The sequence below is a fragment of the Diorhabda sublineata genome, chromosome 6, assembly GCF_026230105.1.
Source record: "Diorhabda sublineata isolate icDioSubl1.1 chromosome 6, icDioSubl1.1, whole genome shotgun sequence".
NCBI lineage: Eukaryota > Metazoa > Arthropoda > Insecta > Coleoptera > Chrysomelidae > Diorhabda > Diorhabda sublineata.
In genome coordinates, this window is record NC_079479.1 from 20,907,174 (window position 1) to 20,931,667 (window position 24,494).

The 24,494-nt window shown below is 31.2% G+C and overlaps 1 protein-coding gene across 1 annotated transcript in view; it reads right to left on the reverse strand.

Annotated features, from left to right (window-relative positions):
• Window positions 1-4,962: 4,962 nt before the first annotated feature.
• The window catches only part of LOC130445913 (serine/threonine-protein phosphatase 2A 56 kDa regulatory subunit epsilon isoform), a 54,570-nt gene continuing 35,038 nt past the window's right edge, over window positions 4,963-24,494 (reverse strand). Inside the window, exon 7 of the mRNA XM_056781813.1 lies at window positions 4,963-19,848. The gene's annotated coding sequence lies outside the window, so the exon portion shown is untranslated. The remainder of the gene's footprint in view (window positions 19,849-24,494) is intronic.

The following is a 24,494-nucleotide window of genomic DNA, read 5'->3' on the forward strand; positions in this document are numbered from 1 at the left end:
TTACAGAAAAATTAGGATAATTAACAATTCGTATGTTTTATTGATAGTCACCATGATATTTTAAATCAAGCTTGGTACGAAAAAAAACAGAATTATTTTTTCAATTATATATTACATCATTTACACAGCTTTCATCATTTTCAATACTCAATTTTATTCAATAGGTCGTGGAATAGGCCTACCGGGGAAACCACGTTAAAAAAAGGGCCAAGCTCACTACCTCATAGGTGGTGTGGAAACGTGTGCATATTACGAATAAAATATTTTTTTCAATTTTCTCAACCGCTATATCACGGAAATGGCAATACTTATGAAAAAAAGTGTGGATACATTTTTTGTAAGAAATCGGATGATCTACAATTTTTGTTTGAACTATTTTTGCTGTAAAACTCGCCATTTAGCTGAAAACGCGAAAAACCTATTTTTGCAAATTTTCATTATCAATAAAAATAATAGTATTCTGAATATTCATAACAATTTTTAGCTCTATTTTAAGGACCAATTTGACTGGACTATTTATCCTTGACATTCGTATTTATATTTGTGAAGAGTCAAATAAGTTCGTGCAAGATTGCAAGCAAATTCACCACAAGTCGTATTAATTTGCACGTCTGAACAAGCATTATACTGAATAACATATTATCTGCCTATAATGATAGGAAAGGTCAAGCCAACATTTTAGTTCCTCACTATCGAAACCAAATACATTTTCATGTACCTGCCCTTAAGATTGTAGACTCTCATTTTTCATTACGCCCAACGTAGACCTTTATCGAGTTTCCCGTGGATCCTTGGTGGTCCACCTGGATAACTTTGGGAATCACGGTATATGTATATGGCTAAGGTAGGCATACAATAACACTATAGAATAATTCGATATAGGAAGAAACTAACGCATGACCTTACGAATCATCAGTGTATTGTTGGGATCCAGTTGTTGTTGCACAGCACTCGGCGTGTTGGAATATTGCGCATTGTTTGTACCCATAACATGATAGAAACAATATTATTAAATTGAAAAATTTCATAATTTTACTTTAAATATTCTCCAATTCGACGAAAAAGGCAGGAACTTAAATTCTTTGTAAACCGCACACGGCCTTAAGAATTGAAACGTCTCAGTCACTCCATTCAGAGTCCAACCGTCTGCCAAAGCGGATGCATAGTTAGTTTCGATACAGAAATATTCATCGTAGAAATCTATCATGTTCATGGGATATTGCAATAAAATATTATTTCGATCGTACCTAATTAAAAAACAATGTTGGAAGGGTGAAATCATATTTTCAAGGAAAGACGAGATGACTGTTCTTCTGGACTTTTTTTAAAATTGAATTTTGTTTTGTCAATTTATTTCTTAATAAGCTCAAAAATCTACCAAAGTCAACTGTCAAACATGAACCAACGGATCACCTACGTTACGGTATAATTTCCCCAATGTATATTACAAAGAATTTTTCTATCAAGATATAATTTGAATACAAGCCGAAACAGAGAAAATAGTATAACAGAAGGCCATTCCAGCATTCGTTCTTTGGAACACTTGCTGGAATGAAAAGCATTCTATTACTCGTATTTTATTATACTATTCTCTGTTTCGGTATTAGAACAAATGGACTCCATTCTTAAATCATTTTTGGCGATTTTCTGTAGTGGGTCGGAGCACCTGAATAACAATTTCGTTTGGACGGCTGACTGGACGATGCATTATTCGGTCATGTGTGAAGTTATTATAATTTTAAGATATTATTCACAATAAATTATAATGAGTTTTTGAACAAATTAAATGTATTCATGAAATATGGACGAAACACAAAAAATCTACAGTAAAGAAATTTCTTGAAAAGATCTAGCTTTAAAATAAATAGATGGTTTAATATATTGAAGTTATTATGTGTCAATCTATAAAGAGGTAAATTATTTATGGCAGTAGAGGTCATGTTCCGCAATTCTGGTGGTATAAATTGAAGTTCTTCACCCAATATTCCGCTCACAGGATGAGTTTTCTCTGACTCAAGCAAAGTTTTAAATTCAACTAATATTTCCAAAGTCAAATGCCAAACATGAATCAGTGCTACCAACCGACGCTGTAATTTCCCTAATGTATATTTTTAACAATTAACAATTTTTTTATAATGTGAATACAAGTTGAAACAGAGAAAATAGTACAAAACACAAATAACAAAAGGTCATTCCTGCATTCGTTCCTTCGTCCGAATTTGGTGCTCTTGCTGGAATGAAAAGCCTTCTGTTACTTGTATTTTGATATACTATTTTTTTTAAATTGATTCATAACCTATTTTTTATTTTGTATTTATGAATATTTAAATTTTTGAAATTATTTGTTATACGTCTAAACAATTTTTCAGCAACGACCTATATTAATTATACTATCATACCTTATATATGTAACGCTTATGTTTTCATCTTTTCAATTATCAAAATATGAAATTCTTTTTCTGTATTTAATATAGTTAAAATTAATACTAAATAAAATTAATTAAGAAAAAAACTTACCTATGAAAAATGATCCTTAAAGATTTATTTTTACGAGTGTTAGAGTAGCTATAAGCTACATAACTAACCATTTTATTTGTAAACCACTGTGAAATTTATATAAAATTAGCAAAAAACAAATATATGTGCTTAAACCAATGCAATAATCAAAATATAGTCATACTTAGATGTTTAAGATGGCGACTTCCGTTGCAATTTCTGTCTATGTATATAGATGCTGCTATCCTTCCTTCACTTAATCAATATAATATATAACTTACCGAGATACTGGGTTAGAGTTAGCAACAATAACAGCGAGAGCTGCGGAACCTTATGCATTAGTGTAAAAATATCATCAGTCAATATCGTTATTTCTTTTTCTGTAATTGTTTTTTGTGAAACAAAAATTGTGTGTGTCAGCTCCGACGCACGACTGGAGTTTACTCCATAAGTTCGATAGACGCAAAAAGAGTTTATTTAACTTAAAGAAGATTGATACTGTATAAAAGGGTAAATTTGTTGATTAATGAAAATAATATACATATATAAATATATATTTATTCAATTTATTCATTTCATATATATTTATTATAACTAATCGACGAAATATTTTACATTCAACTTTTTACAATAGTCAATTTCAGATGTGCATAAATATATCATTAGGAATGTTAATTAATTATGTAATTATTATTATCAGACTATTATCATTTTTTTAAAATATTAATTAAATCAACATTGTCTGCATTATTAATTACAGTGGTTTATGGTAACTAAAATAAGACACATGGACGTTCGTAGATACGTGTTTCACGAATCTTGAAAATACCGCATCAATGGTTGTACCATACCTCGTTGTCCCCATTGCTCTATCAGAAACAATATCTAAATTCAGTTCAGATTTTAAAAATTTTATTAATGTCAATCCATCATCTTTGTTAAAATCGACATTAAAATTGCCACTCAGTACGAGCGGCAGTAAATGGTATTATATATATTTATATGAACTACATCGATAATTATTAAAATATTTAATAAATACAAATTGCACATGCTCATACATATAATACATGAATTATAACGTACCTTGCAACCACGTGTTTGTTAGATTTTCCGGCAATATCATCTACACCTCTTTCTGCCATAGTTATTTTAAAATACTTTCAGTTCACTTTAGCGGAACACAATGATAAAAATTAAAACTTCACAATAACAATATTAATTATTGATATTTATAATAAAAACAGCAATATAAGTATGTCGACACTGATAGAAATCAACAAACCCAATAACATATAGGTATAGTCGCTTTGCAGTATACCCTATGCACGTGTCCCTATACCCTACACTCACAACCAAATTAGAAAGTTGCGCATCATAGGGTGCGCACCGGAAACGTAACGAGGTCATTCATCGATAGATTTTATTCCTCACATTTTTCTCATACCGGGCCCCTTATGTATGCAAATCGATTCTTAAGGAGTAAACTCCAAAAATACTATAAAGACAGAATAAACTAGCATTGGTGTATGAATTACAAGCAAAAATTACAGAATTCCAAGGTATTTCAAAAATTAATCATATTTATTACAATTTTATTCACATATTCACAGCTTTTCAGTAATTAACGGTTCTATAAATTCCTACTTAGATTTGATTTTAAACTTTTTGTATACATTGTCTTACTTTTATTCCCTACTTCTGAACTAATGCAGATCAAAACTGCAACTCCAAAATATTGTAGCTATCACTTTTTTTATGTTTTTAGTGACCTTTGTTTTTTTGGCACGGGCTTTTCTTTCCGATGACACTCCACGGTATCTCTTTTGGATATCGGATCATAATAACAGACCATAGTTTCATCATCTGTTACAATTGATCGTATTACACTTTTTCGCTTCCCTCGGCAAAGCTCTAAAAATTGCTGACATTCTAGTCCACGCTACTTTTGCACTGCGCGAGAATCGAGGCACTCACATTGCACTAATTTTTATCATATTTAAATGCTCATGTAGGACCCTTAGTGCACTTGTTACGGAAATTCTGGTCTATGCTGGATGCTCTTTTGTTTTTAGGCGCAGGTCACTTATAACAATTTCTTCCACTAATTCAATGTTTTCTTAAATAGTCATCTCCAGTACGTGGGTCATCTTCTAATGATTCTCGTCCCCGGCGCAACAACTTAGACCAATTTTAATTCTTAAAAATGGTGGACACAAGTCGCCGTGAAAAGCATTCATATTGTTTTTGATTTGAATTGTTATCAATCCTTCTTTAATCAAAAATTTTATAACACCGCAAAACTTAATTTGTGACATTTTCTTTAAAACAACTTGACTAAGTGGTCGTTTGAGCACTTCTAAAATAAAATGGAACGAAGCAGCACTTTGCAACTTTGTGGAAAACACTCCGATGTTGGTAAATTTCACTTACAAAGGAATACAAATAGAAAAACAAGAAGTATCAAAATGAGAATATTTATTGACGCACTCATATGCGTACACTGATAACTGCTTAAGTAAGTCTTATGAAAGTTAAAAATGTACTGATTTACTATTACATTCACAATAATCAAAAATATTTAACAACAAAATAAAAATTAGGTCACAGTTGTATTCTTAGAAGCAGAGCTTTTTATGTTATCTAACACATAAAAAAAGTATATGGCATGGAAACGTACCTAAATAAAATCTAAGCTATATTTACTTCAGACATATATAATATATTTTTATATACAACACAAAACACTCTGCTCTAATTTATCTACATTAATTTAACCCTTTCAAGAAAAAAAAACAATAGAGATTTAACAATATATTTTTTAATATATCTACAAGATTCATAGTGTTAAATATATTTTACATAGTTTGAGGGGGACCAATCGCGCGATTCCATATATAGAAACTGACAATTACATTCCTCAATTAACTGCAGGAACATTTTTTGTATCCAAATACTTCGTTTTTCATATTTCAGTATATTTCAAATAGAAAGCACACTTCAAGAAATATTTTTCACAACGAGCGATCGGGTAGAGTTTTCATAAAACGAAAGTCATTAGTGAAGAACATACTGTACTTTGAGGTCAGGTAATTACGTAATAAAATATGAAAAAGACAAATGGAATAAATTCATAAATTGGGCTACTGTTCATATTTATGAACAATCCCTAAACAGTCAAATTTGAATTATAAATTGATATTTTTCAGCGTGAAAACGCGATCCCTACCTTCAACTCTCATCGATTGACAGGTACAAATGGAAAGTATAGTTTGAAAGGTATCTTTATTATCTATTCAAAAATTGTTTTCAAGTTTCTGGCACCAACCATGAAATTGTGAAGCCGAACATAGCAGGAAGTAACTGGTTTTCCTGATTTACCTCTTATATTCCAAGGAACTATTAGTAGAATAGAGAAGCAGTTTCGTGAGTCTGGTCGTGTAAAGCTAACTAAAAAAGCAGCTGCCAATGAACTGAGTGATACAAGTCAAAACAGATGTGATGCTTGAGGAAAACCCCACGTACATCAAGTAGACAGGCATTCACTACATCGATAGTAAACGCATTAAAAGAAAAAAAATGTATCCCTATAAAATCTCCCTACTCAGGAGCTCATTAAAAACAATTTCGATTGGAGAATTTATATTTGTGAGTGAACGATCGACAAGTTTGATAACTACAAAATTGCCGCTTCCAATAAATCCAAATCCTCACTGAATGAAAAAAGGACAAAAGCAATATTCTCGAACGGTTAATGTTTATGTAGGGATTGTTGGGAATGAAACGAAATTTCCAGTGAATGCAACATGGTTTCAGCAAGATAGAGCACCATCACATTACTAAAGAAAGGTTCGGTAGTATCTCAGTGGTATATTTCCCAAACGTGGAGGCAGAGGCAAGGATCGATAGAATGGCCAGTTCGATCACCTGATCTAACATTATTAGATTTGCTTCTATTATGATATGTGAAAGGCATTGTGTGGATAACTAAAACTTTTGATCTGAAAGACTTCAAACAACTATTTATGTTGATTACGCTTTATGCGGTAAATTTTTGGAACATTGACACTTATAGTTCTTTCAAATGTTTTAGATTCTGTTACATGTTACATCTTTACTATAATATACTTCAAAATGATAATTTCTTTGAATACAGAATGGAACGCTATATCACAATGATTTAAAAAATTAGGATTGTACCTGACATTCGAAAAGCGGAAGGTAGGAATCGCGTTTTTACGTTAAAGAATATCAATTTATAATTTAAATTCAATTTTTTTCGAGAATGTTCACAAATATATACAGCAATCAAAATAATGAAATGTATTCTATTTGACTTTTACACACTACACACTACACTGTTCTGTCTTGCTGATATGATATTTGATTTACAAGTGGGGACACACTTCATACAAAAAAAATATTTTTGTACCATACTAGTGGTGGAACTTCACAGATGTATGAGACTGGACTTAGGAATTGAAATATCTTATGCTACAAAGAAGTGGTTTAAGATGCCGCTATGAGGAATTTTCCCACTACAACATGAGCACCCAATTCACAGACTCCAGCGGAAGGGAAAGTATATAAATTTACCAGAATTCTGGAACCAACCTAGTTGTCTGGTGAATTGTCGAAAGCGAGTATTGAGGAAGTCAAGGACCGTAATTGAGTACCATAAAACTGAAAGGGCCGTGCGTTTTTAAAAGCTTGGGGCAGACTTTTCAGGTAAATAAGAAGTACTTTTGGATCCATTTAGAAGTCTTTCAATAATTGTCCATCTAACGACTAATTACTAACTACATGCGTAGACGTCTTCAAACTTGCATAGATGCAAGAGATGCTAAAACAAGAAATTCATCCTTTTTCAAGCCCCATTTGACAAAAAAAAGATTTTGAAGATTTGCAAAAGTTTTGATCCATGTGGTGTTTTACTTACAACCCAAGTAACACTGACACTTATCAACCTCGTTTTGACGAAATTGTCAAGAAAAATGGTGTTAACATAAATTGTATCTAAGAGAATCCACGTTTCAAAGTTTATCCAAATAATAGCCAAAGATGTTTGTCAGTGGAGAATGAAGTGTTAGCATTGAATAAAGAATATTCAATAATATATTTTTCGTTTGTTAGGAAGTAATATTTCTAACATGGCGAGACATCATACTGAATCATATAGATACACAATTTTGTTTCTTGTCCTAGGATTATTTATTTTATGATTTTTGGGTTGATTATGCAAAACAATGAAAAAAAAATACCCTTTTTAGGTATAAAGTTTGCGATAGTTATAGTAATAAAACTAATGTTTTTATAAATTTTGATAAACTGAAAAATACCGCTGCAAAAGAGTGCCGCTAACTAGTACCCGAGTGATAAACAAGGTGTTTTGTCCAAGTCTAGTAAAATTTAAAATGATATCGCGGAAGTTCAAATATGAAATACATATTAATATTCATATCTATCTTTTAGGTTAGTATCTAGGTAAGAAGAGGTCCAATAAATTTGCAATACCACGTCAATGACCGCTACTTTTAATATGTGAATTCCAGTAAAAGACGTAGAGGTAAAGATTAACACCTTGAATCTTTTTCTGTTACAGTTGCACACGACCTGACACAACCAGTGCCCGAATCACACAAAGAATTATATTATCACAGAAAAGTAACTCATTTTTTAGTTCTAATAAAAGTAAATTCTTAAGAGGTTTTCACCTACACCGGAACAACAAAAACACCATCTTATTCCAACAGAATATTTCATTAACACGGCAGAGATTTCAATTTGCCAAAAGATAAATTTGCTAGATGATGTGATTATCTAGGTGTATTCCAGTATTTTTGTTTCATTTTATATCTTAGAATATATTTTCGCAGTTAAAGAAAAAGTGCCAAAAGCTACAGTCGACTCGACTTTAAAAACCAATTTTCAGAACTTTAAACTGTTTTGGTGGTCAGACAGTCATATCTAAACGGAAAGCGTATCAAAACGATTGAAAAGTCGGTAATTATCTATATTAAGGCGAAAAGTGTTAATACAATAATATAAAAAGTGGAGATATTCTTCTTGCAAGGTAAATAGAAATGTTCGAGCAAGAAACTAATGACTTCTTCGATACTCCCGGTAGGTATTTTGAACATTGGACCGAGCTTATAAAAAATTTTATGTATTCAGTGGGATGACGTAAAATGATATCCTCTCTACAGGAGAAATGAGTATGTAAAAGGGTAAAAACAGGAACCTCAGAAAAGTATGTATTGGCACAGAAAACCCGTCCTGAATTTCTTTTTTTTATATGGTACCAAAGTTTCTCAATAAAAGTTCCTATTATTTTATATACTCGTATGGAGGCTTTATTTTATTATACACGCAAACTAAAGGTGATTTTTGTTAATATTTAGGTAAGTATCGCGTTTATCACAAGAAAAACGTCAAAGGAGCCATTTAGTCAATAAATTCTAGTTTGTCAATATGGGAATGAAAAACATAACCTCTTCAAAAACGGTCAGCGTCTCAGCATTTCAGTTAACCCCACTTGAAATTTTATAATTGGAAATCTGAATTTTGAAAAAACTCTCGTCATAATAAGTTATGAGAAAAAATGTTAATATTATTACAAACATGATGACATATTTGAAAACAAATACGGCAAGCTCGTCACTAATAACTTTTATAGTAATACTCACTTTTTAGTACCAAGATTAAAAAAAATATACTATTTTCAAGTTTGGGGTGGTTGTATATCCCAAAGTGAAATGTGTATAATTATTTTTTTTAATTATCAGAACGAACATTGAAATGTTCTACTATTTCATATAGTACTGAAAATTGGATAGTTTTGGTACTTTACTTGGAAAGGAAAGGGATGTACACAATTTTTTCCTATTTTATTGAAGCAAAACAAATTTCACGTATAAAAGAGCTGGTTAATTACATATATAATTTGTTATTTTTAATTTTAAAATATCTATCGCAGTTTACAGAAATAATTTACATTAGAAGAATTAAGAACAAAATAATGTTGGTGAGTACTATACTTAAATAAAGCGGAAGAGTCGTTTAAAAAGTTTCACTTCGAAAACATTTCGGTTTGAGCAAAGCTTTAAAAATTAATTTCGCACGTTAGAGTTATAAAGGTAAGTTGTTTGTTGTTTCTAAAACATTTCATATTGTAAACCATGAAGTTTGTTCAATTAAAAACGATTATTTATACCAGTCTTCCTTCAACGATTGTCCATAATGAAGTTGATATTAAATCGATTGTTAAAATATTTTAAGGAAATTATTTTCTATTGTAATCTGTCCTCTTATCACTAGAACCACGGCTTCAAAGGATCATCAGATTTTGTACCAAATTATAAGAGGAGGATTAAATAATATTAAATATGAATTACACTTCAAATTGAGTGCCTTGGTATAAAAGCGGTAAATGTGCATATTTATTAATTTGGGAATATGGGCATATATAAAAATTGAAGAATTAAATTTGTTTTGGGCAAAACAAATACAAATTGTGGTTCAATTATGTAAAACAGGTATAAACACCTGTACCTACCCATTTTATTCCAAATAATATTCCACATTTAGTTAATGTTAAGCTGTTAAATAGTGTTATCGTTATAGTAAGAATATTGATTACCTCTAATTACCCTTCACATTTTGAGTTTTTACCAAATTTTGCTATGGATACTTCTATTACAGAAGATAGTTTACCACGCTGTGATACTAAATTAAAATTTTGAGATAATTTCTTCTGACGATCAGATATCACAAAAATGACAGAGAATGAGCACAAAATTCCAAACAAGTAAATCCAAAACGCAAGCGAAATGTCGGTAAATGAGAAGAAATTTCTTAAAAATTCTGGAAAGGCATATATTGGGCACAAAAAGAAGCCTCATTTATATTGCAATGTGAAACCATATCTACATAACTGTCGCTTTAACTGCAACAAAAATACATTGGAAGATTATAAAGTAAAGTGGTATATAGAAGCATAAAGAAAAAACATGTTCAAATAAATAAAATGAGATCAAAGGCAAAAGTTTCAATATAAGTATGTTTGCAAAATGTTCTTTCTTCAAACTGTTAAATTAGCAACAAAAGATTTACTCCAGTTTGTTACAAAAGTAGCGATGTTGGTAGTAGTAAAAAGGGCCAGAGAGGTCGCAGTTCTGCCATAAAAATGGATCCGGTAAAACGAGATTCGGTCATTGAACACACAACATTGTTTCCAAAATACAGGTGTCATTGTTCTAGAAATTCAAACTTCACCATAACGATATTCATCTCGGGAGCTCAATATTAACAAAATATTGAACACTGTAAGGAAAGACAAATAATTCTTTTTAAACAGATGTATTAACAATATGTTTTTAATACAGAATTTAACTTAAAATTCCACCGCCCTAATTCTGTCACTTGTAAGTATGATAGTTTTGCTACTAAGATCAAATATTTTTAGGATGCAGAAAAAGTTAAAGATTCTGAGATAAAGCAAATAATGGGTCACCACAGAAGAGCAGAAAAGGCACTAAGGAAATTCAATATTTCTTTTACACAAAAGAGATAATATCGTTTTCTTATAAATGTTCTTAGTATTTAGAATCTCCTTTTAGCAAATGCGTTTATTTTTCTAAAGCCACAGACAAGTTTTGCAGTTAAACAATGATTGTTCAAAAAATAAATGAGCTAAAGTGGAAAAAGTTGCAATCACTTCCTCCAATACATCATGAATATTACAACATTCAATACGAGATAAAAGATAAGGGAAGAAACAAAAATCAAAATTAATTCGAAGAAATGAAAGTGGCGAAGAAACTGTTGTACCAGCTGAAAATGACAACGGAGTGGAAGAATAAAATGCAGCACATGAAATGGACATCATTTTATATTCCGTTGTCGAATAATGTTCATAAGTTTGTATTTTTCCCCAAAATAAAATCATAATTTTATTCCGAGTTTTTTTAAATAAAAAGTTGGAATAGAAAGGGGATAAATACTTTTTTAGAGTTTTGACAAATTTTTCACAAACTTTTTAAAATAACCATTCAAGCACTGCAAATATCTCAAAATAGTTAAAATTGCACCTATACACGTCTTATTCTAAAGCACTCAATTATGAAGGAATCGAGGTAAATATTGGAACATAACTACTCTTCTAAATAATCAGGTCGAAATAAAGTATTTACATTCTTAGGATCTGACTTATCTTTGTTCTTTATTTGAATACATTTCGAACATTTATCCACGAACAATTAATGAACGTTTAATTTGACATTATTATGCTCTGTGATATTCGGTATCGCACGAAACACCTATTGTTGATAGTTCGCTTTGATCTTTAGATTGTGGTTTATAATCAAGGCTCTACTGTTACTTTTAAAACTTATTCCACACTTAATCATAACTCTAATTGGCTAAAATCACATAGTATTTTTGACATAGGTTTTACGAGGGGCACTTACTAACGTAGACATGTCCTTTTTTATATCAGTTGCATTAATGTCTTACAAGTTGGAAATGAGATGAAGCATTCATAATTTGGTTGGACAGATCCCTAAGTCTGCCATAGTTTCCATTTTTCAAAATCAAAATATTTCACGCAGTAGTATGTACCCTGCTTTAGCCGAATGTGAAGAAGGAATTCCATGTCCGAACCTCCAAAAATGCGGAAAACCTAGTATTTTTTCCCAAAAAAGAGCAGAAAGACTGATAAGAATAGCAAAAGACACAGTCGGGGTTTCCGTAAGAATGGCGGGAATTAGCAAGAAATGACAAGTTGGAGATTAAAATACAGAGATGAATTTTTTGAAATTTTCCAATTAGGGTCATCCCGTAATTTGAAGTTATTTTCGATATTTTAATTTTTTTTGGTTTTTTGTTCGGTTGTACCATAGTTTCCCAACTGATTGCTTGAATAAACAAAAAGTTTTTGTTATTTAGATAAATGTTCGACAAAAAGGTCCCTCGCCTAATACTGTTTCTCGAGTGTGTAACTGGTTTGGTCACGCGAAGATCTGGTTCAGGACGAGACAGGAGTACTACAGCTAGATATGACCGTTTTCTCGTTTCTGGTGCTTTGAGAAACTGGGCGGTGATTGCAGTTTCCTTTCGAAATCATCCGCAAGAAGTGAGAAATGTGATTGGACATTTAGGAGGCGATCTCATGCTGTAGGATTATTGCTTGTACAATAGCGGATTGGATTCGTGTATTGTTTTCCGATCAATCGCGATTCTGACTTACGGGCCTAGATAGATAGATAGACGTAGAAGAGTATAGCGATGCCAAGGCGAGTGATATGTTCAAGCGTGTATTTCCCAGCGACTTCCATTTGGTGGAGGATCAGTTATGTCAGGAAGCCATATCTTTTGACTCTCGAACAGAGTTACTCTTTATAGAATAGGACTTTGACTGCGCACAGGTACCTGACCGAGATTCTAGAAGACCTTGTTGTACCACTCATGGTTATTCTTGGAGAAGACGCAATATTTATACATGATAATATCCACACTGCTTGGATAGTTACCGAATATCTATACGAATACGAGGTTCAAATCACGTAATTTGTTTCCTGCTCACACTCCAAACTTAAATCCCATTGAACCCTTGTGGGGAGATGGGGAGACCTTTACGGAGACATGTGCCGATCCCAGAAATTCTAGAGAGCTTCTCGACATACGGGTGCAGGAATGGACAGTCTTCCACAGAACTTTACGTAAAATCTGATCAAAAGCATGCCTCGCGTTTGCAAGATGTTATCACTATCAGAGGAGGGAATACCTTAAAATTTATTTTGTTTCAACGAAAACCATAGCAAAGTGATTTTATTCATTGTCATTACATAGTATAAATTGAAATTATTCATTTTCATTACATTCAACAACAGAAACTACTTTTTCATTAAAGCAGACATTTAGCAAACTATGTTACAACCGAAAAAGATCCGAGAAAACATAAAAATTTCTCTTACGGGGTGGGGTGATCCTAATTTTATGCTTGGCAGTGTAAAAATCTACAACTACAAATTGGACCAAACCACATTCATAAAACGAAATTAAATCTCCCGTTGACACTTTGTGAAACATTTGTAAGAACATATAAATGCTTCTTAATATATTATGAACATCAGACATCGATATAACCGAGAATAAGTAAACAAATTTTCGCCATTTTTTTACCCATTTTCTGATGCTTCAATATATTGGGCTTAGTCCTTTATTGTACTCACATTTGATCGTTAATTTATTTGTCAAAAATAGTTGAGCCAACTAACATTTGACAGAATTGCTCTACATGATTTTGCATAAAATTACTGAGTTGGTGAATTGTTATCATTTAAAAAGAAATTTATCGGATAAATAAAAGCCCTTCTGTTATCACTTGATAAAATAGGGTGGAATAGAAAAAGAGAACTAGTTTTTTACCAAGAAATTTATTTGAGCCGGCGTTGTCCGGATTTACGTTTATTACAAGGGATTTTAGCTAGAGACAGATCCTATAGGTATTTATGTTCCGTAACCAATTAGAATAAATTCATAGTAAATGTGTGTTTTAATTGAACAATCCTTGTAACATTGAGTGTACGACTTTTTACAAATGACTTACGTTACAAAATATCGTGCAGTATCTTATTTTTAAATTTAATTGCTAAATATTTGAATCTATCTTAATAAACGTTCGTTATTTGTTATCAACAAATAAATAATATACTTTCCACAGCAAGGCCCTAATATTTAATACACTCGTCCACCTCCTTTTATCTCACCGTTAATGCATAAGGCTACTTAATAAAAATATTTATCCCAAAACTTTAAAGAAACAAAAAGGAAATTTAAATCTGAGCAATTCATTCTTTGAGCTGTACAATATAAATGTTTACTTTATAGGTCCTCCTTTGAACCAAAAAAAAAAATAAATAAATAAAAGCCAACTTCATGACACTATTTGAAACACATTCAAAAGTTGAAGGTAAAGGGTCTAAATGGACCTATTTCAAATTATTTAGTGAAATTTGTTATTATTAGTTTTATTTTGGTGTTGCTTTGTGATAATTTTTTTATTTCATTTTTAGAATCTATGATAAAAAATCTGAATTTAGAATTACATTTCTTTGTATAAAAATATTGAACGGCTGTATAAAATTTTTCAAAGAACTAATTTTAATAATGGCAAAAAAATTAACTATCGAAGAAACTCGAGCTATTGGATTACTCGAAGCGGGCTCAATGTATTTTGAAGATGCTTAAAACTGAACCCGTTGTCGAAAGAAATGTGTAAGATCCAGAGTAACAACCGCCATTGATAATTGTCATCTGCGACTTACGATTCGTATAAAACTTTTTAATGCTAGAGATGAGGACAACGATGAAGAGGACTTACATCTCACCAATGGGCCCAAAACTCATTCTTGGTGTAGTGTTGGTTGAAGCCAAAGCGCCTGATCGACATCGGCCTTTGACAATATCAACTAAGTCAAGTTAGGCCTATCAGAAGGTCTATGTGCTTGACGGCACTTGGCCGCCCACAACGTTACTAGGAACTATGCTAGAAGTGTTTCTAGATCGTTCTCAAGAATAAGAAAAATCTACCAATTCAAGATTCTGATAGAGTACTATTGACACCTATAGGTAACAAAGATTAGCTTGAACATTAGAACAACAACATGGTGTAATGAATTTGGGATCGCGATCTTTACAGAATCTCTTTATGGATTATTTTTAGACAGTACACGAAAACGAATATAGATTAATCCATTGACGCCATCAATGGCTTTGATATTCACCCTTTTCGAAGAAGTTCAATTATGGTCTGAATAAGTAATGTTTTCAGTGGACGGATGAAAACATGACAAGTATAAAGAGATCAATTTTATGTTGATAAAGGCCCTCGGTTCACTTTTATCAATGATAGTTGCCTAATCTGAAACCCATGGAATATGCTTGGGATCAGTTTGAAAAAGCCATAGACGACCACAATCCGCGAGCAGAAACTATAAGAAAAAACTTTGAAATCCTCTTTCACAACTTTGAGCATAAATCTTGGTTAAAAATATGTCAAAATGTCCTGCTGTAAAACGTGCAAATGATAGTCACAAAAGCTTTGTTTAAACATTCTTCGATAAATTAATTTGTTCGATTATTCCATATTAGCACAAATTATTTTGTTCTAAGTTTTAAGATCGAATTTAATCAATATCTTGAATTTTCAAAAAACTGTTTAGTTTTGACTAGGCGACACATCCACGAATTATATGAACAGTGAAACACGTTGCAATTTTTCCATTTTAATTTTATACTTAAAGAAAACGTTTTTCATTATGAAACTTGTAAATCTTCATTTGAAATACCTATGAATGTTTATATTGTACTGTAGTTATAACTACAATGTGAAACATGAAAATTTATTAATTAACTTTTAATATTAATTAATAATTAACTTTTAATACCGAAAGTGTTTGTTTTTTCAACTTTTCATCGATCAGGTGTGGTGAAACGACACAATAATCTTTAATAGGCAGTCAAGGATGTACAGGGTCCTTCACGACGAGCTGAATCGAGGTGTATATATTATAGTATAGTATATAATATAATATATATATATATATATATATATATATATATATATATATATATATATATATATATATATATATAATATATAATATATATAATTTCATGCTCGACAGTATTTTTCGGAGCACTTTCCTCTCCCACATCCTTGTTTTCCAGTACTATTATGATTTAGCACCCAGGATGTTTGCTGCTTTGAATATTCCTTTTGCTCCTTGAATATTATTTACATTGTTCTACAATCTGTTTCTTTCGTCTCTCCATTTGTATTCGTTATTAACACTCCTAGATAGTCAAAGGACTCAAAATTATATTCCTCATCTATCGTCCTGAAAGGTCGCCATCTCTCCGATTTTTCCATTGGCGTTGCATTTCCATATATTTAAGCTCAAATCTTTTTTATCAATTTTCTATTCTTATGTATGCTTGCACAATTCACCTAGGGTCGGGATAGCAGTATAATATCGTCTGCATATGTAATGTAATGAGATGTAAAAAAGATGAGTGAATAAAAGGCCCCCCAGATTCAGCCTTATTTTTCTTTAAAAATCTTTCTTGGGACACCTATAACTTTTAGAACCACATACAACTTTGTAGGAATGCTTATGGGTAATCTATGAAAAGTATATGTAGATCTAGATTTTGGTCTTAGTTTCTCCGAATTATTAAGTTAAAAATTTGGTCCGCCGGGCTTCGATCCTCTCTAAAGTCTCGTATTAATCTATAAGAAACACCCTTGAGAATCATACCATCAAGTCCAACACACATGTGCCTATAGTTTGGTCTACCCGATGAGGAAGCTGGATGTACTAAAGTCAAATTTGTCTTTAGTTCAGATCAAGCCATTTTTGTTTTTTTTAAGGATAAATATTTTGGAATTTAAGAGTTTCTCTAGTTATATATTTCAATTTTTTATACATATGATAATTTGTTGTGACACTTTTGAGTTAATAAATCAATGATTCAAACTACTAACGATTCTATATTTCTTTTACAAGTAGGACCATCCGCTTTGATAATTTTTGTATTTAGTGGCGTACGAAGAACACCAAGTAACCATTTGTGAGAAATGTAATGTACCAAATAAGGGCTATTGTCTCTTCTGTTACGAGAATGTCCCCTGGGTAACGAAAATTGTGCACTGATTTTTCCTTGAATGTATGCGGATACAAGTTAGATTTTAAGAGTTTTTTGGGTGATTTGCTTATATTTTTGTGGACATAATAGATGCTACAATTTTGAGATTGGAATTTTCCAGTTCTAATGTTATTTTGTAGAGATTTATGTTTAATAATAAAACAAATTGAATCAATTTCCTACTTATTTTTACTGACCATATGAGAAAAACAAATTCATTTAGCGAGGAGAAACTTGGGTATCAAGTTTCTCTATTAGTATCTAGTATTGATTTTAGAAAAAAGGTGATTTAGTTTTTGTTACAAAAAAAATCTTTACAAAAAATAGTCGATCCGTCCGAATACACTAATAAAAGGAACATTTCTATATTTATTAGCGGGCTAAGTAATACATTGGTGAAGCAATGTTCATGGTCTTAAGAAACTGTTAGACTAAAATAGGGTTGTAGTGGCAAATATAATCTAAAAACACAGGTAAAAGTAAAATATTAACTTTTCAGGTTATGACTGCACCTCATTTACAAATATTTTATTCTACATTTTCAGATAATTTATACTATCGTTTTTGTGGCTCTAGAAAGTCGAAAAATCATTCAATTTCAATGAATTAATTCAACTTTTGTTTTTACGGCGAATTTAAAGAAATGGGAAACCTCATGTGAAAATTTATCAGTATAAACGGGTTTAAAGATCCGGAATGTTTCCTCATGATAGAAACGCATTCGAAGAATAAGATTTTGTTGCAGAAATGCAAGAAGCAAAATGAAGAAAGAGTAGAAACAGTGAATGAAGAAAAAGAAGAGGATACACAATCAGATAACAGCGAACCAAAAGCCTCTGAAAGACAAGCAAACCACTGGGAGACAGGTTACCCTTGAGAATCCCTGCAAACTTGATGCCTGTTCCAACTGCTTCAAAAATATTATTAAAGAGCATTCAAGAAGTGGAAACTTACTGTTAAAACTAGGAAGATAATTGTTCAAAACCAAATCAGTAGAAAAAAATAAAACCTATCGGAGTATAAAAATTCAGTCCACCAGGTAGAAAGCTTTGAAGATGCTGTTTGTTTTTTTTTGCGAAATTCCGTACTCTGAAGATGTGAGTGGCGAAGAATGGATAATGCGTCATAACTTGTTCTACTTTCTATATAATTTCTTTATGTTTATATGTATAACTTTTTTAGGTTAACTTTTTTCATTTCCATAAATATTTCTAAAAAGTACAAAATAATTCTTACTTATATACTTATTACCAAATTTTACAAATTAAATTGAGTACCTCATATGGGAACAAAGTGTACCTCATATTAGGATAACATATGTTCCAAATTTAGAGTAGTGTACTTTTTTTAATTCTGTATATTTTCTTTTGCTTTTTTCAGAAGCACGTTTCTTTATGTTTATATGTATAACTTTTTTTCGGTAAACTTTTTTCATTTCCATAAATATTTCTAAATAATACAAAATAATTCTTAGTTATATACTTATTTCCAAGTTTTACAAATTAAATTAGGTACCTCATATTAGAATAACATTTATCCCAAATATGGAGTAGTACAATTTTCTTCCATTCTACATTTTCATCTACTTTTTTTAGAAACATGTTCTTTTATATTAAATGCTTGATAGTATATGTAGAAAAAATGAAATATGAAAATAATGCTTAAAACTACCTCCGTTTATTTATCATGGTGTTTTGAAAAAAACTACCCCTTATAGCAGATTTTGCTCTATAAATATTTTGATTATATTATTTTGATGATTATTGGATGAAAAAGTACAATATGTATAAAAACATGAAAAATCATAATTTTTTAAATTTTTTTCGTTTTTTGGGTAGATTAAGCAAAAAATATATGGCATTCTTTATATTGTTGGTAAAAAAGTTATCAATAATTATACGTGGATGATTGTGTTTACATGACCATTAAAAACTTTTTTTTATTCCTGTAATTCTATTATCTAGAGCGAAAAACGAGAGGACCGCTATGGTATGAAATCACCGATTTTCATTTTCAAAAAATATATCTAATTATTTGATGATAAGCACAGCAACGCTATAACTGTGTACCAACATCTTTTCTATATAGGCTCCATGTTGATGTTTTTGTTTATATTCATGCACGTTAATGATTTTGGCCTTTTTTTAACCACCGAGTGAACTGAAGGTGGAGGACGAGGGTGTAATTCGGAACGTCACCACAGAAAATACTATTATATCTTAACCGCAAGTGCAATATAATTGCAAAACATATTACAGCATCTTTTAAAACAAGAAATAATTACGAAATTCACTCTACGAGACGATTAAATTTTTATATGAATCTCTAAAATAGTGAATTTTCTACATTTTCAAAAAAGCTATCAATACTTTTTACAGCCCATTAAGTGTACATTTATTTGATACTAACAAAACTGCATATAAGTTATTTTTATTTTTTGATAAAACACACGTGCTTGATGAGTTCGAGTTGTTAACAAAATTTCAAATTTGCAGAAAATAATAGACATAGTGATTTGCAACAACACTTACATTTTTAATAAATATTTGATGAAAACCAATTTCAGATAAAATTTATTTTAAATTTAATTCCTTTTTTCTGAAGCCGGTTCAATAGTGAAACTGTAGAAATAACTCTTCAATGCTGGAAAATAAAATAATAATCATAGATATATCGAGAAAAAAATCGAATGCTTCACACACACCTGATTATATTATTCATTACCTATAAATGTGTCACTAGTGTGTAAAATAATTTGGCTATAAACCAAATTTAACATTATGTAAAGCTTTAGTATACTTACTTTTTCATCATCTATTTCATTATATTAAATATATAAAGTGAAAATGTAATTAGATTCTGAATGTTATATGATCGTTTCAACTTTTGGACATATGTATATCTAAGGGGACAAAGGGTGTGAGGACAAAAAATGCTCAAGTTGTTAGACAGCTTTAAGATCTGAAAAAATCGTTTACGGTTAATAATAAGAATGGGAATAACCAGACAAACAAATTAAAAATCTGTTGACGTGTTGAGACAGGTGAGCAAAAAAGTACAAAAAAAAGAAAAAATCAAGAAAATCGGCTCCCAAATGTTCAGTCATATGTTGACGGGAGTGAAAATGCGAATAATAAGACTTATTATAGTCAGAAAGGCGATGAAATAAAATCAGAGGTGTATTCCAAAAGACACAAAAAGTTCAACTCGAAAGAATTGGTAAGGTATGGTTGGCAATATCTTCTCGTGATCGTTTTTCAGCATAGATTTTTCCTTCTGGAAATTCTGAAACACCAAAATATATTAAAAAGAGTGTATTAGATTACTCATAAAGAAAAAGCATACTAATATGTCTTAACTGAGGCCAATTGAACGTTTTTGATATATTTTGAAACGATACGTATATTACGATTGGGAAGCAACTACACAAGAAAAATTAAAAAAGAGTTAAATTTTGAGTAAGCTCCGGGAAACATCAGATTCAGTATTTTATAATTTAATGCAATATTTAAAAACAAAAATTAGAAAAGCGGAGCCGATACAATTTGGATAATTATAGAATAGAAACTACTGTTTCCTAAAGAGCAAATAATTAAATTAAAACAAACCGTTTGAACGTATATTTTGTCCCCTTAGATCTTTTGAAATTTTTCTAACTTTTTATTTTTTAGACTTTTTTGTGTTTTTCGTGATGATGTGTTTTGATTTTAAGTCGATACGTCAATTTTTACATGTTATCTCAAAATGTTTTCCATAGAAAAATATTTAAAAGCAAAACAAATCATCACTGAAAATTATATTTGTACATAAACTAAAAATTTTAATCTCGAAATTCCCTAGCTCATTTACAATATATTGTGTACAATTTTTATTCGCTCCATCTTGTTTACAGAAATTACGATAGTGAGCTTTTTTTCAACTATTTTTTTCTGCCCCATCGCATGTAACCAAAAAAATCTCCGTTGGTTTGGACCCTTAATATTAATATCAAGTCCTCGATCGAGGGATGCAAAGCTTTTCCCTTAAAAACACAGAAACTCTGATTTTTGATTTTTATATTTCTATAGATCAGTGAAATTTAAAAATTTAATACTGTACAAAGTGTCCATTGCAGCCAAGTAAGTCGAACCGGCGAGGTAGTACAGGCCTCTAAACTTGATTTTTTAATGAAATTCACGTTTTTCGTATTTATCTCGTAAATGACAAGAGCTAAAAAAATTTTAACAATAAACTTATAGAAAATCCAATTTCCTCCAAAAAAGTCGGCAGCACCAAGTCGCTAAATCAATATTTCTGGAGATATTTAATGATAAAGTTTTTGGAATTTCAAATCAAATCACTACTTTCTTAATTAATTACTTTTTTAAATAATGGAACGAAAAAAATATAATAGTCGGAAATATGTTAAATATAAAAATTTTATTAATCAGCAATTACACACGTACATTTCACCTCTTCTCGTTACATATTTTAGTTTGAGATAACATCTTATAAACTACAAAAATGTGTAACCTGTCAATTTATCTATAAATGTAAAGCATTTTTTTTATAATCGATACTATAATGTTTTCGACTATTTATATATAGTGATGGATAATGGATGAGATATTTTTTATAATTTGATGCGATTTCCGATAAAAAATTGGAATTACAAAAACTTTATCATTAAATCTCCGGAAATATTGATTTCAGTGACTAGTGCTGAAGAACTTTTTTGTAGAAAATTGATTTTCTATAAGTTTATTGTTCACATTTTTTGTAGCTCTTGTCATTCACGAGATAAATGCGAAAAAACGCGAATTTTGTGGAAAAAGTTCAAAGGCCTGTACTACCTCGCCGGTTCGAGTTACGGCTAGGCCGCAATGGACACTTTGTACAGTATTAAATTCTGAAAAAAACCCGTGTATGATCGAAGTGAAGCTATGAAATTCCACTGAGCTATAGAAATATAAAAATCAAAAATCAGAGTTTCTGTGTTGTTTAAGAATTTCATGGAATTTTTTTTAGTTTTTAAACTAAAGAAAAAAATAGTTGGAAAAAAGCACCCTAATATCTAATCTGGAATTGAGACCAGTGCTTTTGTCAATATCACATTGTAAAAAGATTTTGATCATTGAGACAACTACCTGTTCGCATTGAGTTCTAAAGAAAGCTAGACGTGCACCAAAGGACCTCTGCCCTCTGCACCAAAGAATATTATAGTTATAAAGGAGTCAACATCGAAAGGCTCAATTTGAAATATGCTTTACAGTATCAATTTTGTTATATAAAAACCACATCGACTAGTACAACTTGAACTTTTAAAATATTAATATAACTTTTTGGTTATAAGTTCTTCAAACATATAATGTCAATAGAAATACTCGTTATAAAAACATGCGTTTAAATGACCCTGAAAGAAAGTATGAAGAATTTTAAATACTTTTTCATTCTTATATTCAAGCAGCTATCAAAGTACTGAGCTTCCATCTCATCGACCTACCCTCGGGATTCCAGATCATACATGATTTAGAGAAAATAAAGAGATCATGAGAGGTTTTTTATCGCCCAAAACCTTTTTGTGGTGTAGGAACATCTTCCAATGTGTAAAGTTTCAAAAGAAGTTATATATAATTTCACTCGGAACTTTCATACCTATCTCCAAAAAGTATTTAGATGTCAGTAAAATTGAGTTACACCTCAATAAGTCACAGAGATCCTGAATAAACATAGTTACTAATTATTTGAGCGGTGCCCACAGGTTAATCTGGATAGAAATTAAAATCAGAGAATATGGCAGGTCACCTAAAGATTTTACAATCAATAAAGTTACAAACAGTGATAAACCAATGAAACAAATGCATACCATAATAGACTCAGACTCTCCATTCGAAGTGGTAATGGATAACCACCAATTAAACTAGCACAAGGAGCTTGATTGTGGGCTAAAATGCAGGGAAACTCTTTTAAAAGCACATTTACATCTTTTCCGATAGCCAAGCGGAGTTAAATGCCTGAAGTCTATTGATAGCACATCTTAGCTAGCGTGGGAGTGTAAACAAACAACAGAAGTAGCAGCAAACAGAAATGAAGTAGCTCTAATATCGCTACTTGGCCACCAGGGTATAATGGGAGCAGAAAGCAGATAGCCTTGCCAAAAGAGAGAAACACTCCAGGCAGAGGACAATCCAAAAAATTCATAACCATATCAGCTAAAATATCTAGAGGAATTACAACGGTCTTCTAACAGGTCATTGTCAAATACCATATTTTGACGATAGACACGGCAGAAGAAAACACTTATTGATTCTGCGAGTGAGCCATAGAGACACCAGAGCATCTACTCTGCAAATGTTCTGTGCATTTCAGCTAAAGTCTCAGATACATTGAAGGGGTAGATCTAAGACGTTGGGAAGTGGAACGAAAGGCCCTCTGAAAAATAGTCTGCTTCGGGAGGAATCTACATATGTTACAGATAGAGCAATGAAATCATTTACAAAATCTTATTGAGGCGCAGACCGGCTGGAAAGCCAAAACGACTCCCCAAACAATCTAATATGATTATTTCATGTAATTTATATTAATAATCAGTGGTAAATAAATAGAAAAATAAAAGAAAATGATAGAAGTAGGATAGAAACTGAAATTACACCGCCCGAGAAAGAAATCTTGCAGCGAGTCTACTCTATTCGATCAACTTCATATCATATGGTTATAATGGCAGAAGATGAGAAAACCTTGAACTTAAAAAAATACAATGTCAATCTACAGGTAATGAATATCAAAAAAAAAAACCTACACAAACCTAAAACGATAATAATAAGCCAAAAGGAGAAGAAGACAAATGGGATAAAAATAGGAGAATCAAATACAGAGCAAGTCAAAAGCTTCAAATACCTCAGCATAACACCAACACAAGAAAGAAAAATGGAACAAGAGATAAACGAGAGAACTGGAACAGCGGGAAGATTATTCAACGCAATTAAAATACAGTTTTTAGTCAAGCAGGAAATAATAAAACAAATAATTACAGAAAATACAAAAAATTAGCCACACTCATATTGACATACGGATCAGAGACATGGACGAAATATAAAGTACAGAAATGAGATTTCCCAAAAAAATAGAGAATAAATCCAGAAACAACAAAATACAGAATAACATTATAAATGGTTTGGCCACGTAATGAAAACGGAAGAAGAACAATTAATACTGAAGGTATATGAAGTACGAACTTACAAAAAAAAGGAAAGAAAACCAAGGAGAAGCTGGACAGAAGAAATTAAGATGGCAGGGGAAAATTAAGTAAC